At 46.1% G+C, this 16,132-nt stretch overlaps 1 protein-coding gene across 1 annotated transcript in view; it reads left to right on the forward strand.

The window, feature by feature from the left end:
* The first annotated feature begins 2,816 nt into the window (after window positions 1-2,816).
* The window catches only part of INSC (INSC spindle orientation adaptor protein), a 136,820-nt gene continuing 123,504 nt past the window's right edge, over window positions 2,817-16,132 (forward strand). Inside the window, exon 1 of the mRNA XM_004090671.2 lies at window positions 2,817-2,897. The gene's annotated coding sequence lies outside the window, so the exon portion shown is untranslated. The remainder of the gene's footprint in view (window positions 2,898-16,132) is intronic.

A 16,132-nucleotide genomic window follows, 5' to 3' on the forward strand; every position in this document is an offset into this window, starting at 1 on the left:
CAGGCCCAGTCTCTCTGGTGGAGTTTGCTGTTGGCCCAAGCCTGGACTCCCTGAGCCAGCTAGGGCCGGCGCCGGGGATGGAATTTCCATTAAGAATTAAGCAGGACAGCACAGCATTGAGAAGTCAGGCAGGCAGAGGGGAGGGGGTCGAGGGGGAGGAAGCTTCAACTCTGAGCTCCCTTGGGCAGCCTCAGTACTGAACTGCCTTGGACAAGCTTTGCCTTGAGTCACAGGCCTTCTCAGGGCCATGGCCCAGAAGGATGGGCAAAGGGAAAGAAGCTGTTCACAGGGGCCTCTGTAAGGAGACTTGCAGTCGCTGCAGCCAAGGCTGGAGCCATGAGGCGGCCCCCCGGCAATGGAGAGGCGGCTGGCGAAGGTCCAGGTGGCTGGGGTCTATGGGGAGTCTAGGAGTCCAGGAGGCTGTGCTGTGCCGTACGTATCTGGGAAGGTGGATGTGACAGTGTGTGTGTGTGTGTGTGTGTGTGTGTGTATTGGGAAGTGGAGGGTGGGGGCATTTATGCCAAGTGCCTCCAGGGAACATCTAACAAACCAAGTCTGTTCCTCTCTTACCCTGAAACCCAGACACAGGGTTTGGGCCTGGAAATAAAAGACCTTTGAGGCTTTTTTGCTAACATCGATCTGTTTATGATCTAAGCCTCATTCTATTTCTAGCGTATAATAAAATATCTTAGTTTTCCAGGTGTTTTACATCCTTCACCTCACTTCATACTTTCAACAACCTCATGAGCTGGGCAGAGATTTTTATGTTCCCCAATGTACATATGGGAAAACTGATGCTCAGAGAGGTTAAGTGATTTGTCCAAGGACTCATCACTAGAAAGTAGTAGAGGCAGGATGCAAAACAGGTTTATCTGAGGAAGAAGTAGAGACTTCTTTCCTTCCCTTCCTTCCCTTCCTTCCCTTCCCTCCCTCCCTCCCTCCCTCTCGCTCTCCCTCCCTCCCTCTCTCTCTCCCTCCCTCCCTCCCTCTCTCTCTCTCCCTTTCTTTCTTTCTTTCTTTTCTTTTCTTTTCTTTTCTTTTTTTTCTTTTCTTTTCTTTTCTTTTTTGATGCAATCTCACTCTGTTGCCAGGCTGGAGTGCAGTGGCACAATCTTGGCTCACTGCAACCTCCGACTCATTGCTTCAAGCCATTCTCCTGCCTCAGCCTCTTGAGTAGCTGGGGTTACAGGCACATGCCAACACACCCAGCTAATTTTTGTATTATTAGTAGAGATGGGGTTTCACAATGTTGGCCAGGATGGACTCAGTCTCCAGACTCCATGATCTACCCACCTTGGCCTCCCAAAGAGCTGGGATTACAGGTGTGAGCCACCACTCCCGGTTGAGACTATTCTTATCATACCACCTGCCCTACCAGAAACAGACTCAGAGAGAAGATTCTGCACACAGTCTGTAAGACTGTGGTTTCAGTGGTAATGCCGAGCCAGGTGGCACCAAGCCCTGTCCCCAGCCCTAGACAGCACTTGTTGAGACAGGAACTGAGGCCCCTCTCAGGGAACTTGGGGAGTAGAATCAGGCTGTTCTGGATGACTGGAGGGTAGAGTCGAAGCTGGCTTGTCTGAGAGGAATGATTTGGCCACCTTCTGAGCCCTGGGCCCCCAGAGAGCTGAGGAGGAGAGTTAATGTCAGAGAGCTACTGTGTGTTTGAGTCCAGGGAGCAGCAGTCAGCTTCAGCCAGAGCCTGAAAAAAGAAATAGAGATTATTAGCATCAAGGAAGAGAAAGCTGCAGTGGGACCTTGGCGTGGTCGTTTTGTCATGGGGACTGAGTGGAGCTCCTTCTCCCTGAATACATATTGTGAGCAAATTGACATAGTTTGCATGTGAGAGATTTAGGTTAGATGTCAAGGAGATCTTTCCGCCAATAAGAGATCAAGATCCGCCAAGCTTTGGAACAGGGCTCAAGGGAGACCAGGGGCTGCCTTTGCTTGAGGACCTCCAAGAATAGGTCAAGATTCTCTGGGCTCTGGGGGCCTCATAGCAAGAAGGCGGAGGCGGGGGAGGGGGGCTTGTATGAAATGACCTGGAAGCTTTCCTCCAGGTCAATAATGCCACATTCCCGAGCTTTTGGGTAGGAATCAAGTTCCTCTAGATTTAGCTATTTGACAGAGTCCAGGACGGGGGTGGGGGGTGGGGTCTGATCTTATGTGCCGAAGTTAGAAGGAGTTTCTGCAACAACCCCTGGTCATTTTTGGCAGGTCCAAGATGTGGAGGGTGACTTAGGTATGTGTGAGCAAGGTTCCAGAGGGAAGCACCTGCGGTGAATAAACCGTCTCATTCTAGGCATTTGGGGCCGATCAAAGCTGGGCGGCTTCCTCCTTCCGAACAAGTGAACTGCACCCAAATCCCTCCTTGTTTTGTTTCAGCTCCAGGGGAAACGATCGCGGCACATTCCCTTCCCCTCTCCAGATGTTGGCATGCGGGGCACCTTGCGGGCGACCCCGCCCGGACGGCTCCGCGGCTCCCGGGCTATCACCCTGGTGCCTGCCCGCCTGGCCCGGGGGAGCCCTGTCTCTAATTAGGCCTGACCGCGTCCCCATTCCAGCGCTCCCGCAGATGGGAGGGAGCGCCATGTTTCCCTCGCCAGGGGCACCGAAATAGCCTCCTCGTAGTCCCGCGGAGACAGCAGGCAGCCGTGGCTGACGCGGGACCAAGGCTTGGCAGGGAGCGCGCTGTTGTGGAAGGTCCTTGGGAGGCTGCGGCCGCCTCGGAGAGGGAGGGCGGGGGAGGGCGGGGGAGAGCCGGGCGGGGGGCGGGGGCCAGAGGCGGCCCCTCGGGCTGGGCCGGCAGAGCGGCCACTTCGTGCGCGGCATCTGGAGCTCCAGCTGCGCCCCGCAACCACTGGCCGCTCATACCACCCGCCTGTCTCGCACGCTAAGTAAGTAGACAGCTCCCCTAGCTGGATTCAGGGGGCTGGTGATGCCTCTGCCAGCCTAGTTGGGAACGGTGCAGATTTGTCACTAATTGGATAGTAGGTGTAAGTGTGTCAGTGGGAGCGCTTTGAAGGGGAGCTTGCGCCAGTGTGAGGGAGTGTGTCTGGGTGGGATGTCCACATGTGGAATTTTCTAGCATGTGCCCCAGGGTGTGAGTGTGGGTGAATGAGTGTGTCAGAGTGTGTGGTGGCCTGGAGTGGGCCACAGGTGTTTGCCTGTGTGGCACCTGCTGCCCTGGATGGACTGTGTCTGTACCTGTGGAAATGCCTGTGTGTGTGGCAGGAAGGCCTCCAGGTGGGCTGAGCCAGTCCACATGTGGATGAGTGAATGTGCCAGCGTGAACCCAGGAAGGCAGAAGCTGGGGCTAGGGAGTGTTATCTGAATTCAGGCTTTCTAAGGTGACCTGACTTGTCCCAGCTGGGGTGTCTTCTCTGTGGGTCATTCAGTTTTGGTTTCTCAGGGCTTGGAGAAGGACAGAAGCTCAGAGCCCTCACACAACACTGGAGTGAATGTGGCTCTGACTGACCCCATCTGGCTAGACCAGGGTCAGGGAGACAGCTTGGGGGACCCCAGTCTTAAACCAGGAGAAGAGACAGGAGGCCAGGGGATGCGTAGACCACATGGCCACGGCCACCCACAAATGCTCGCAGTGCACCCACGCTCACATGCTCAGCATACACACATTCCTGTCCATGTGCACCAGTCTTGCACACACTCTTCTCAGGATAGCCATGCAACCATTCACACTTTCAACATGTATACCTGTGGACAACGACATGTATGAAACATGCACCCATTTTGTTCAATGCATATGCACAAATGTATCCCTGGTGTGGCCCCACCCTCAGCCGCTAGCCTCCTCCCACTTTCGCCCCTTTTAACCTATATATTGTACCTCTGACAATGGCTCCAAGAAACTGGCCTCAGTGGGGAATATTTTAAGCTAGGGACTTTGGCTGCGGGGGTCAGGGCAGATGGTGATATGGTACCTTTGAGGGGTTCCATTTAATCTGAAACTGAGGCTGCCCATGGAGCTCAGCCAGAGAGCATCTTGTCCCTTAAGCTCTGGGACTTAGAAGCAGTGTTTGCCCTTTTAGAAGTGAAAACTTCCAAACGCTGCCTTTGGAAGGCAAGCCAGGTCAGGCTGGGATCTGAGATGGAGCTCAGCATATGTAATTTGCTCCATGCTGTAGTTTATACTCTGGATTACACTTGCTGCAGAGAAGCAGTGACCCTTCTGGGCTGGGTCCCAGGGCAACCATTTGGCAGGGAGGACAGTGAATTGAGCTGGGCTGATTCCTTCTCTTCTTTGCTTTCGTTCAACCCTACTTTGAGTCTCCCTCCCGCAGGCTGGTGGAGGGATGGCATTTGCTCTGCTCCTCTCCTTTCTTCCAGTGGTTATCTTTTTTTCTGGACAGAATCTTCTCCATGACCTCCTCCCCCTGGTGACCACTGGGCACACGCTATACAGCGCTTGGAAGAGTAGGTGCCCTAAAATACCAGCTGAGTGGTGGTGTTATTCTTCTTAGTAGAGCTTCTAGACCTGTCCCATCCTGGCTATTCTCTTCTGAATACTTCAGTGAGGTACTCAGACTAAATGTGCTCCTTCAGTTGGAAAGTTAGAAAGATGGTATTGAGTTTCCTTCTTTCCTTCCTTCCTTCCTTCCTTCCTTCCTTCCTTCCTTCCTTCTTTCCTTCCTTCCTTCCTTCCTTCTCCTTCCTTCCTTCCTTCCTTCCTTCCTTTCCTTCCTTCCTTCCTTCCTTCCTTCCTTCCTTCCTTCCTTCCCTTCCCCTTCCCCTTCCCCTTCCCCTTCCTCTTCCTTCCTTCCTTCCTTCTTCCTTCTTTCCTTTCTTCTCTTTCTTTCTTTCTTTCTTTCTTCCCCTTCCCCTTCCCTCCCTCCCTCCTTTCTTTCTTTCTTTCTTTCCTTCCTTCCTTCCTTCCTTCCTTCCTTCCTTCCTTCCTTTCCTTCCTTCCTTCCCTTCCCCTTCCCCTTCCCCTTCCCCTTCTCCTTCCTTCCTTCCTTCCTTCCCTCTTCTCTTTCTTTCTTCTTCTTCCTTCCTTCCTTCCTTCCTTCCTTCCCCTTCCCCTTCCCCTTCCCCTTCCCTCCCTCCCCTTCCCTCCCTCCCCCTCCCTCCCTGCCTCCTCCCTCCCTCCCTCCCTCCCTCCCTCCCTCCCTCCCTCCCTCCCTCCCTCCTTTCTTTCTTTCTTTCTTTCTTTCTTTCTTTCTTTCTTTCTTTCTTTCTTTCTTTCTTTCTTTGATGGAGTCTCGCTCTATCGCCCAGGCTGGAGTGCAGTGGCACGATCTCAGCTCATTGCAACCTCCACCTCCCAGAGTCAAGCGATTCTCCTGCCTCAGCCCCCTGAGTAGCTGGGATTAGAGGCCCCCACCACCATGCCCAGCTAATTTTTGTATTTTTAGTAGAGATGGGGTTTCTCCATGTTGGCCAGGCTGGTCTAGAACTCCTGACCTCAGGTGATCTGCCTGCCTAGGCCTCCCGAACTGCTGGGATAACAGGTGTAAGCCACCATGCCTGGCCTGAGTTTCTTCTTTCTTAGTGTTTATGGTTTGGTCTAAGGGGTGACTAAGCTCTCACCCACTAACTTCTCTAATATGCAGGAGAGCAAGTTGGGTTCAACCACTTTTTGAGGGGAATGCTGGGATCTAGCTTCTCTTTGGCCTGATCCTACACCTGACCCTTGGAAGTGGTTAAAAAAGGGCAGGCTGTGGTCAGTCCAGCAGAATAAAGGTGGCAGGGGAAGGAATTATTTTCCCATTGTGCTTCCCTTGTCACTCTGGTTGCTGGGAAGCTCTTTGTCCATCATATGGCTCTGTTGTAATAGCTATGTTAGTTGGAACCATTGCTTTGACTTCTAATTTCTGCTTTATCAACTTTATACAATACATATTTTCAACTGTAAACTTCCACATCCTTTGTTGAAGGAAATCAGAACAAATAAATGAAAAACCAGCAATTAAGCATTCTATTGGTCTCTGGGGATGGGAATCACACTGGATTTTCTTGGGATGTCCTCAATTTCAAATATGTCATCTGGTTTTCAAACCATATGTCTCAATTTGGCTTCTGTACCTTTGGACTCTAATTGGTGACAATGTCTTGGAGGTTTTTTTTCCTAGTAGCTCTGGGACATAATGCCCATTTCTGTGTTGGCTCAGACAAGGGGGATAGTTGAGAATGAATTGGGCCATTGATAAACACCGCCTGCTCCGAGTGTTTCAGCTGCCAACTCTTCCCTGTCTCAAAAGCTCAAGTGTCTGGGTGCCCGAAGGAGTTTGACCCTTGCCCTAAGCCTGGCCCTGGCCCCACAGCCACCCCTTCCTCATGTGACCCTGCCCAACTCAGGGCTCTGCCGGGAGGTCTGTGTCTCTTGGATCTGAGCCCTCCTCCAGTATGGAACACAACATCTCTGATCAGGGATGGCCCTTGTGGAACTGGAGCTTGGGACGGGGAGCTTGGACTTAGGAGTGTGGAGGAGCACATGAAGGGCTTTACTGCCTCCTTGCCTGGGTCTGTGAGGCTAAGTGGTCAGGGTATCATTTGTCACTTCTTACCTGCAGAGGTGCACCTCATCTGAATGCAGGGCAGGGTTCTAGCCACATTGCAAAGTTGGTGAAATTTCTAATTCACTCCAAGACAAATTATTTTATGCTGCCCAAGGCCATTCATGTTTGGAAAGGAGAAAGCTGGAGGGTAAAGCTTAGCAACAAAGAGTGATTAGAATAACTCGAATGGTGGGCTTTCAGGCATTGCATTGAGGTCCTGCTTCTCAGTATGTGTTATGTCAACCCAAGCTGGTGGCTGTTGCCTGCCTTCAAGATGCATCCTCCCAGAAGCATTTGATCACAAGGTAGGAAAGAGGAAATCCCCTGTGGCCTGGTACTGAGTAATGTGCTGGTGGCTTGGTATGGGTGAGGTGTTTGTTCCTTCCCAGATAAGTGTCATCTTAAAAAGGTAAGACTAAGACTGGAGCACATCTCTGCCGAGTTTTCACACTATTTAGACTCTGGTTGTCCCCTGGGCTTTAAGCTCAACCAAGTGAAAACAGGCTTAAAAGCCAGCAAGAGCATTGTGTGAGATAGTTAGGACTTCTGTACAGGAAAGGTAACTCACAGTAACTCACTTTTATTTATTATCGACTACTGTCCACCTTCCTTTTTAGGCTCTTTCCATCTTTTGTTTCATGAAATCTCTCCCCCTGCCTTTCAACCTCCCACCAACATGCAGTGGGCAGTGTTGAACTTCTGTGCCTTCACTTCTCCCTGGGGCAAACTCCGTCCTGGGAACCAAGCCTCTGCCCAGACTCTGCGATCTGGCCGGCTTGATCTCCCCTCTCCCAGCTCCAGGGTCCCCTCAGTGCCAAGCTCTGGGGGAGTCTTGGATACTTTGAGGATGTCTCAGGGCAGATCAGACTCTGTTTGGTGTGATGCAGTGTCTGTAGGCATCAGCAGTTTGGCTGGGTAGTTGTGTATAGTGTTCACTTTCTGCAGGAGAAATGGTTTTGTCTTACAAACCAAATATTCTGGGTTTGGAAACCATGTGAAATGTGGCCTGTGGTTGGAGGGTGTAAGCTATGTTGTGGGCCTGTGTGTGGTGCTGGATTTAAAGACACTGTTGAGGGACAGAACAATCGGCTCAGGCCATCTCACTTCTTTTGATGGAGGGTCAGAGGTGAGCAGTACATACTGGCAATGTGCGGAAAAGAGAGCACAGGCTTTGCAGCCAGACAGATCTGACTTGGAGCCTCAGTTTCCTCATCTGTAAAATGGGGTTCCTCATAAGGCAATGTGGTGCTAGAACTGGAAAGTTTATTTGAAATTCAGTGTCTGGCATAGAATAGGCAAACCGTAAAATGCAATATCCTTCTTTCTTATGCCACCTACTTTCTGTGAAAGAACACTGGACTAATTGGCGCAAGATCTGGATTCCAGCTCTGACTCAGCCCTGGGCACACTGTGTTATCTTGGGTTAAGTCACTTACCCTCTCTGAGCCTCCCTTTCCTGGTGCATAAAATGAGAGAACTCATTTCTCTCACTTCTCTGCATTTTCTGAAGATAATGAAAGAGACTAAAGTTAAGGGTTCTCTTGGAAGATCCAGAAAGTGCAACCAAAACTGATTCATTTATTCATGCCTCAGTATTAATTGAGATCATTTGCTGTGCCAGGGTCTGTGCAAGGCCCTGGGGGTAGAGGCAACTAGGAATATCCCGGGCTTCAAGTAGCAATCAGACCATATGGCAAGGCAGACTTGTGAACAAAGGCCTGTCTCTAGGGCATGATCAAAGCAGGTACTGGAGCACTAATGTAGCAGCAAGGAAGTGTTGTCTCCAACTGGGGCAGTCAGTGAGGCCTTTCCGAAAGTGTAAGTACTTGGTGTGGATCTTGAAAGATAACAGGAAGTTGCCAGGAAGAGGAGGACATTGTAGGTAGAGAGACCAGCACGTGTGAGGGCACACAAGTGTTGCCTAATGTGGTAAGTTTGGGGAGCTTTAAGCAGTTAGCATAACTGGAGCCTATGGTGTGGGTGGTCAGTAGTGTTGGGGATGAGATGGAAGATGTTACAAAGAGCTTTGTATGGAGTCCGGTCTGGATGCTGTCCTGAGATGTTTACACTTTTTGTCATATTTATGGGCAAGCACTGAGGTATTTTAAGAAGGGAAGGACATGGTGGATATGGGCTCACTTATTCATTCAACATTTATTGAGTGCTTCCTATTTTTATGTCACTCTAAATTTTGACATATCAAATATAATAACTATGTATAAGACTTATATAAGAAATCTCTATTCATGTCTCAATTGTTTACATGATCTTCCATTTACTTTATTACTTTCATTCTCTCCAATCATACATAAATATTATTTTTATTATTTGTGTATATTTTTATTGTTTATATAACTTATATTTCACTGTATATTTTTATAATATATTTATTGTTTTATTATATATGAATACTTATGAAAATGTTTATATTTCTGATCAATTGAGGAGAAATTGGAGACATGATGCCTCTTTAGCCCCTATATAGTTAAATATACATTTCCTTAAAAAGGATATTCTCTTACCACAGTGCAATTCTGTCCTAATAATGTCTTTGTGGCTCCCCAATCTCCCTTGCCTCAGTCAGGATCCAATCCATAGATTGCATTTAATTGCTATCTCTCTTTAGTCTCCTCAAATCCAGAGCAGTTCTTCTGCTTTATTTATTTATTTTTTGAACTTTATGTTTTTGAATAGCACAGGTCAGTTATTATGTGGAATATCTCTCAATTTGGTTATTGTTGATGGTTCTGCATGATTAGATTCAAGCAATGCATTATGGGCAGGAATACAACTGCCGTGAGGTTATGTCCTCTCCAGTTTTCATATCAGCAAGCACATGATGTGGGGATTGTCCCAGTGCCGGTGATGGGAGCTTTTATCACTTGCTTAAGAATAATGTCTGCCAGTTTCTCCACTGCGAAATTACTATTTTTTCTCTCTAGAATTAATAAGTAATTTGTGGCGAGATACTTTGAGACTATGTATAACCTGTTCCTTATCAAACTTATACCCACTGATTTTATCATCATTGATCATTTTGAATCAATTATTTCTTCCATATTTAGTAGTTGGCATTCTACTTTAAAAAAATCTTTTCCCCACTCCCTCCCTTCCTATCACTAGGGTCTCATGAATTCTTCATTTATTCAATGGGTTATAATCAATTATTATCTTTATTTTATTTCGATGTTCACATTGTCCCAAACTTGATTAGTGGGAGGCTCTGCAAGCTGGCTTTCTTTGTTTTTGATGCATCCCCATGATTCTCTGTGCTCTTCCTTACTATTTACTATAGCAAGAAGTTACAGGCTCAATTTCCTTACTTTGCTACAGCCCTGGAATTAGCCATTTGTCTGAAGAGCCCTGGATCCTTTTAGTCAAAAATGGTATTTAGAAACCAAGATTTAAAGGCTACCTGTGCTCTTTGTGATTGGCGGTGTGTCATCATTTATATGCTCTCTTAGCAAACAGAGTTAGGACATATATGTATATTTATTTCTCCAGTCAACCAATACAATACATTGTTACATGTTTTTAGAAGAAAAAACCCCAAAGACTGTGATAGAGAGTAATGGGGTAGGAATACTTTAGATTGGGTGGTTAGAAATGGCCTCTTTCAGGAGGCAATATTTAGAAAGACAGCATGAGGTGGGTGGATGGATTGGAAGAAGAAAGAGCCTGGAGATTGTTTTAATTATTCATACAGTAATTACCAGGGCCTGAACTAAGTTCGAATGAAGAGGTGGTAGAATCAATAGGACACAGTGACTTGTGAATGCAGAAAGTGAGGGAGATGAAGGAGTCTAAGGGACTCCCAGTTTGATGCCTCAAAGGCCTCTCAAACTCAACGTGTCCAAAACAGAATTTCTGTAGTTCTTTTTTTTAAAATATATATATATATATTTTTATTGTTATACTTTAGGTTTTAGGGTACATGTGCACAATGTGCAGGCTTGTTACATATGTATCCATGTGCCATGTTGTTTTGCTGCACCCATTAACTCATCATTTCGCATTAGATATATCTCCTAATGCTGTCCCTCCCCACTCCCCCCACCCCACAACAGTCCCCGGAGTGTGATGTTCCCCTTCCTGTGTCCATGAGTTCTCATTGTTCAATTCCCACCTATGAGTGAGAACATGCGGTGTTTGGCTTTTTGTCCTTGCGATAGTTTACTGAGAATGATGTTTTCCAGTTTCATCCATGTCCCTACAAAGGACATGAACTCATCATTTTTTATGGCTGCATAGTATTCCATGGTGTATATGTGCCACATTTTCTTAATCCAGTCTATCGTTGTTGGACATTTGGGTTGGTTCCAACTCTTTGCTATTGTGAATAGTGCCGCAATAAACATACGTGTGCATGTGTCTTTATAGCAGCATGATTTATAGTCCTTTGGGTATATACCCAGTAATGGGATGGCTGGGTCAAATGGTATTTCTAGTTCGAGATCCCTGAGGAATCGCCACACTGACTTCCACAATGGTTGAACTAGTTTACAGTCCCACCAACAGTGTAAAAGTGTTCCTATTTCTCCACATCCTCTCCAGCACCTGTTGTTTCCTGACTTTTTAATGATGGCCATTCTAACTGGTGTGAGATGGTATCTCACTGTGGTTTTGATTTGCATTTCTCTGATGGCCATTGATGATGAGCATTTTTTCATGTGTTTTTTGGCTGCATAAATGTCTTCTTTTGAGAAGTGTCTGTTCATGTCCTTTGCCCACTTTTTGATGGGGTTGTTTGTTTTTTTCTTGTAAATTTGTTTGAGTTCATTGTAGATTCTGGATATTAGCCCTTTGTCAGATGAGTAGGTTGCAAAACTTTTCTCCCATTCTGTAGGTTGCCTGTTCACCCTGATGGTAGTTTCTTTTGCTGTGCAGAAGCTCTTTAGTTTAATTAGATCCCATTTGTCAATTTTGGCTTTCATTGCCATTGCTTTTGGTGTTTTAGACATGAAGTCCTTGCCCACGCCTATGTCCTGAATGGTATTGCCTAGGTTTTCTTGTAGGATTTTAATGGTTTTAGGTCTAACATTTAAGTCTTTAATCCATCTTGAATTAATTTTTGTATAAGGTGTAAGGAAGGGATCCAGTTTCAGCTTTCTACATATGGCTAGCCAGTTTTCCCAGCACCATTTATTAAATAGGGAATCCTTTCCCCATTGCTTGTTTTTTTCAGGTTTGTCAAAGATCAGATAGTTGTAGATATGTGGCATTATTTCTGAGGGCTCTGTTCTGTTCCATTGATCTATGTCTCTGTTGTGGTACCAGTACCATGCTGTTTTGGTTACTGTAGCCTTGTAGTATAGTTGGAAGTCAGGTAGCATGATGCCTCCAGCTTTGTTCTTTTGGCTTAGGATTGACTTGGCGATGCGGGCTCTTTTTTGGTTCCATATGAACTTTAAAGTAGTTTTTTACAATTCTGTGAGGTAAGTCATTGGTAGCTTGATGGGGATGGCATCAAATCTATAAATTACCTTGGGCAGTATGGCCATTTTCACGATATTGATTCTTCCAACCCATGAGCATGGAATGTTCTTCCATTTGTTTGTATCCTCTTTTATTTCATTGAGCAGTGGTTTGTAGTTCTCCTTGAAGAGGTCCTTCACATCCCTTGTAAGTTGGATTCCTAGGTATTTTATTCTCTTTGAAGCAATTGTGAATGGGAGTTCACTCATGATTTGGCTCTCTGTTTGTCTGTTATTGGTGTACAAGAATGCTTGTGATTTTTGTACATTGATTTTGTATCCTGAGACTTTGCTGAAGTTGCTAATCAGCTTAAGGAGATTTTGGGCTGAGACAATGGGGTTTTCTAGATATACAATCATGTCATCTGTAAACAGGGACAATTTGACTTCCTCTTTTCCTAATTGAATACCCTTTATTTCCTTCTCCTGCCTGATTGCCCTGGCCAGAACTTCCAGCACTATGTTGAATAGGAGTGGTGAGAGAGGGCATCCCTGTCTTGTGCCAGTTTTCAAAGGGAATGCTTCCAGTTTTTGCCCATTCAGTATGATATTGGCTGTGGGTTTGTCATAGATAGCTCTTATTATTTTGAGATAGTCCCATCATACCTAATTTATTGAGAGTTTTTAGCATGAAGGGTTGTTGAATTTTGTCAAAGGCCTTTTCTGCATCTATTGAGATAATCACGTGGTTTTTGTCTTTGGTTCTGTTTATATGCTGGATTACATTTATTGATTTGCGTATGTTGAACCAGCCTTGCATCCCAGGGATGAAGCCCACTTGATCATGGTGTATAAGCTTTTTGATGTGCTGCTGGATTCGGTTTGCCAGTATTTTATTGAGGATTTTTGCATCAATGTTCATCAAGGATATTGGTCTGAAATTCTCTTTTTTGGTTATGTCTCTGCCAGGCTTTGGTATCAGGACAATGCTGGTAGTTCTTTATCCTACTGAAACCTGGTCCTCTTCAGGTATTTTAGATTTCATTGAATGACTCCTTCGTCTGGGAAGCTGCACAAGTCAGACAGACCTGGCAGTCATCCTCAACACCTCTCTCCCTCAAAACCCATATCCAATCCATCCCCATATCTTGTTGATATTAGCTTGTAAATATCTCTCAAATCTTTCACTTCTCTCCATCTCCACCAGCATCACCCTAGTTCATGGTACCATCTTCATGTTTCTGGGGTACCACAAGAGCCCCCTGGTCTCCCTATATCCACACTGGCTCCCCTCCGATTTGTTCTCCACACAGCAGCCAAAGCGCATTTCAAAACACAACTCTGTTCATATCATTTTCTTCCTTAAAAGTATGTTAGTTGCTTCCTATTGATCTTAAGATAAAGACCACACTCCTTAATAAGTCCTATGAAGTCTTGCTTGCCTGGCCCTGCTGCCCTCTCCTACATCTCCCTACCCAGCACTCTCTCCCTGGCTCTCCCTGCCACACTGGCCTCAGCTGAGTCTTAGTCCCTAGGGCTTGTTAGGCTCCCTCCCACCATAAGTCTTTGTATTTGCTGTCCCTCTGCTTAGAATGCTCGTTCTTCCTGACTCCACCTACTGAATTCCTGCTTTACTCTCAGTTCTCAGCTGAGTTGTCACTTTCATAATCTTCAGGACCAGGCCCAATCCTGTTTTATAAAGTTTTAAAACATGTGCCTCCTTCAAGGCTTTATCATAGTTTCAGTTTTACATTTATTTATGTAATCATTAGTGATTACTTTCTCTATATGATGATGAGCTCTGTGAGGGTTGGAACCATGTCTGGTTTTGCTCGTTACTTTGTCCTAGCAGGTATCATGGTACCATGTTACTGACATATGCCACAAATGTATGTTGAACAAATGAATAAATGAAGATTTATCATCTGAGTAACCAGATAGATGATGGAACCATTCAGTGGAATAAAAATCAGGAGAGAAGTAGATTTGAGGAGGAAAATTATCACTCATTTTGGGACACCTGGCGTTTGGGGTCCCTTCCAACCATGTCTGTCCCTCAGAGACCTTACCATCTTCTGTACAAATTAGGATGTCACTAAGGAGCTTTTGAGGGGCTGGTGACAGGTGATATCTAATTCCTGGATGATTCTAAGAAGGTCCCTGGAGGAGGTGGTTAAGTCACAAATGGCATCCCTGAGCTGTGGCTTCTCTATGTATCCTTATCTCTGGTTTGTAGAGCATACAGGAGATAGAAGGGGTTCCCAGGTGGTCCTGACTTGGCTCCTTGAGGACTTGTATAAAATATCTTTACAATCCTATGAAAGGCTCCGTGGAATTTTAGTTACTTGTATGATTCACATTTGTCAGGAGCTGCCAACCTCCTTCCTACCTCTAACACTGCACTAGACATAGGCTTAAAAGAGAATACAGAAAGTGGGTCTTACTAAGCCCAGTGAGCCATACTTTCAAAGATGTCATCAGCACTAGGACAGAACAGCCCATTCCATCCCACTGACTCACTTACTCTTACATTCCTCACTCACTCATTCAACTTTCTATCTCATCTTGTTCATTCAGTCCCTTACCCACACACCCATCTGTCATCCACCTATCCATCCATGAACAAGAGTTTATGTTGGATTTATAGCAGGACTCAAGGCTAATGCATTATCTTCAGCACCACTCCTGTATCCCTCTTTTCTATGGTCCTCACAGCTCAGAATCCCAGGCGAGGAGACTGTCAGGGTTTGGGGAGATGTCACTGTGCTGGCCTAGGGCTGGGCTGGGTTTGATTGCAGGGTGTTAGCAGGAAGAGTGGGAGACCAGAAGTGGCCACACTGATTACTCCTCTTGGCTCACTGTCTGCTTTTCTGGCTTCCCCTCTTTCATTGGTGATGAGAAATTAGAGATTAGTCTCCTTGTTCAGGTAGATATAAGATAGACTGGGCTTTGCAGAGGGGTTAGGGGGCTCTGGCCTTAAGGGGAAATAGGAACACAGCTCCCTGTGAGCCCTACGGTGGAAAAGGTGATGCTTTTGTTTTCTTCTTCATTTTAGACTACGATTGCACTTTAACCCTGTGGAATTTGCAGAGAGGCTGGGGGAGGGTGGGAGAGCAGGATTTTAAAATGTGGCATTTAGAAACCAGGCAGTAGACTAATCCTGGCCCCATCCCCATAGAAGCTGCTCTTTCAGTTCTCTTAGGCTTGTCATTTACAAAGAGCTCCCTAGAATGTGTGCTGTCCATCTGCTTCAGCGGCTGACAGGGCTGGAATTGAGCAGACATAGGACAATGACAGCCACATCAGATAACAGCATCTTGGAAAAATGCCTGAAGGTTGCAAGGGTCTAAGTTACAGACTCATTCACTCATTCCCTCCCTCATGAATTCATTCATTTATCTACTTAGCACCTACCTAGTAGGTGCCATGTTTAATTCTCAGCCCTGGAGATACGACAGTGAGCAAAGCACATATTTCATGCCCTTGGAAGATTTGGTTTGGGAAGATAGACAGTAAACAGGGTACTATACACCATACAAAGTGTGAATACCATGGAGAAATATGGAGAATAATAAGGGAGCTCCAAGGGTTGGAGGTGGTTTATACATTTATACAGGGTCAGGAGGTTTTCTCTGATAAGCAGGCATTTAAGCAGAGGCCAGGAGGAAGCTATGTCAGTACTTGTTGGAAGAGAAGCCAAATAAAGAGAAGAGTAAGTGCAAAGGCCCTGAAGCATGCTTGAGAAAGAGCCTGCCGGTCCATATGATTGGAGTTAAGTGAGGGATGGGAAGAGTTGAAGGAGTTGAGATCAATGCAATAATGGGTGCCAGTTCACGAAGGCTCTTGTGGGTTATTTGAAGAACCTTGGCTTTTAATATGAGTGGAATAGTGAACATTGAAAAGTTCTGCAGAGAGAAATGACATGCTATAGCTTCTATGAAAATAGAAGATTGTTACTGGGAGGAGAAATGAATTAGGAGCCTGTTATAGTGATTTAGGTGAGAGATGATGGTGGCTAGGACCAAGGTCCACTTATTCATTCATTTATCTTCCATTTCATTTTCTATTCTACAGATGTCTCTGTAACCCTGCCTACATATGAGGACCCTTAGCACTTTGCATCCATTCCTCTGTCTGACCCGCTCCCATGATCTATCCAGCTATCCTCATTGCTTTCAACAAGTCTTTACTGCTACTTGGAGA

This window comes from Nomascus leucogenys, chromosome 15 (assembly GCF_006542625.1).
Source record: "Nomascus leucogenys isolate Asia chromosome 15, Asia_NLE_v1, whole genome shotgun sequence".
Lineage (NCBI taxonomy): Eukaryota > Metazoa > Chordata > Mammalia > Primates > Hylobatidae > Nomascus > Nomascus leucogenys.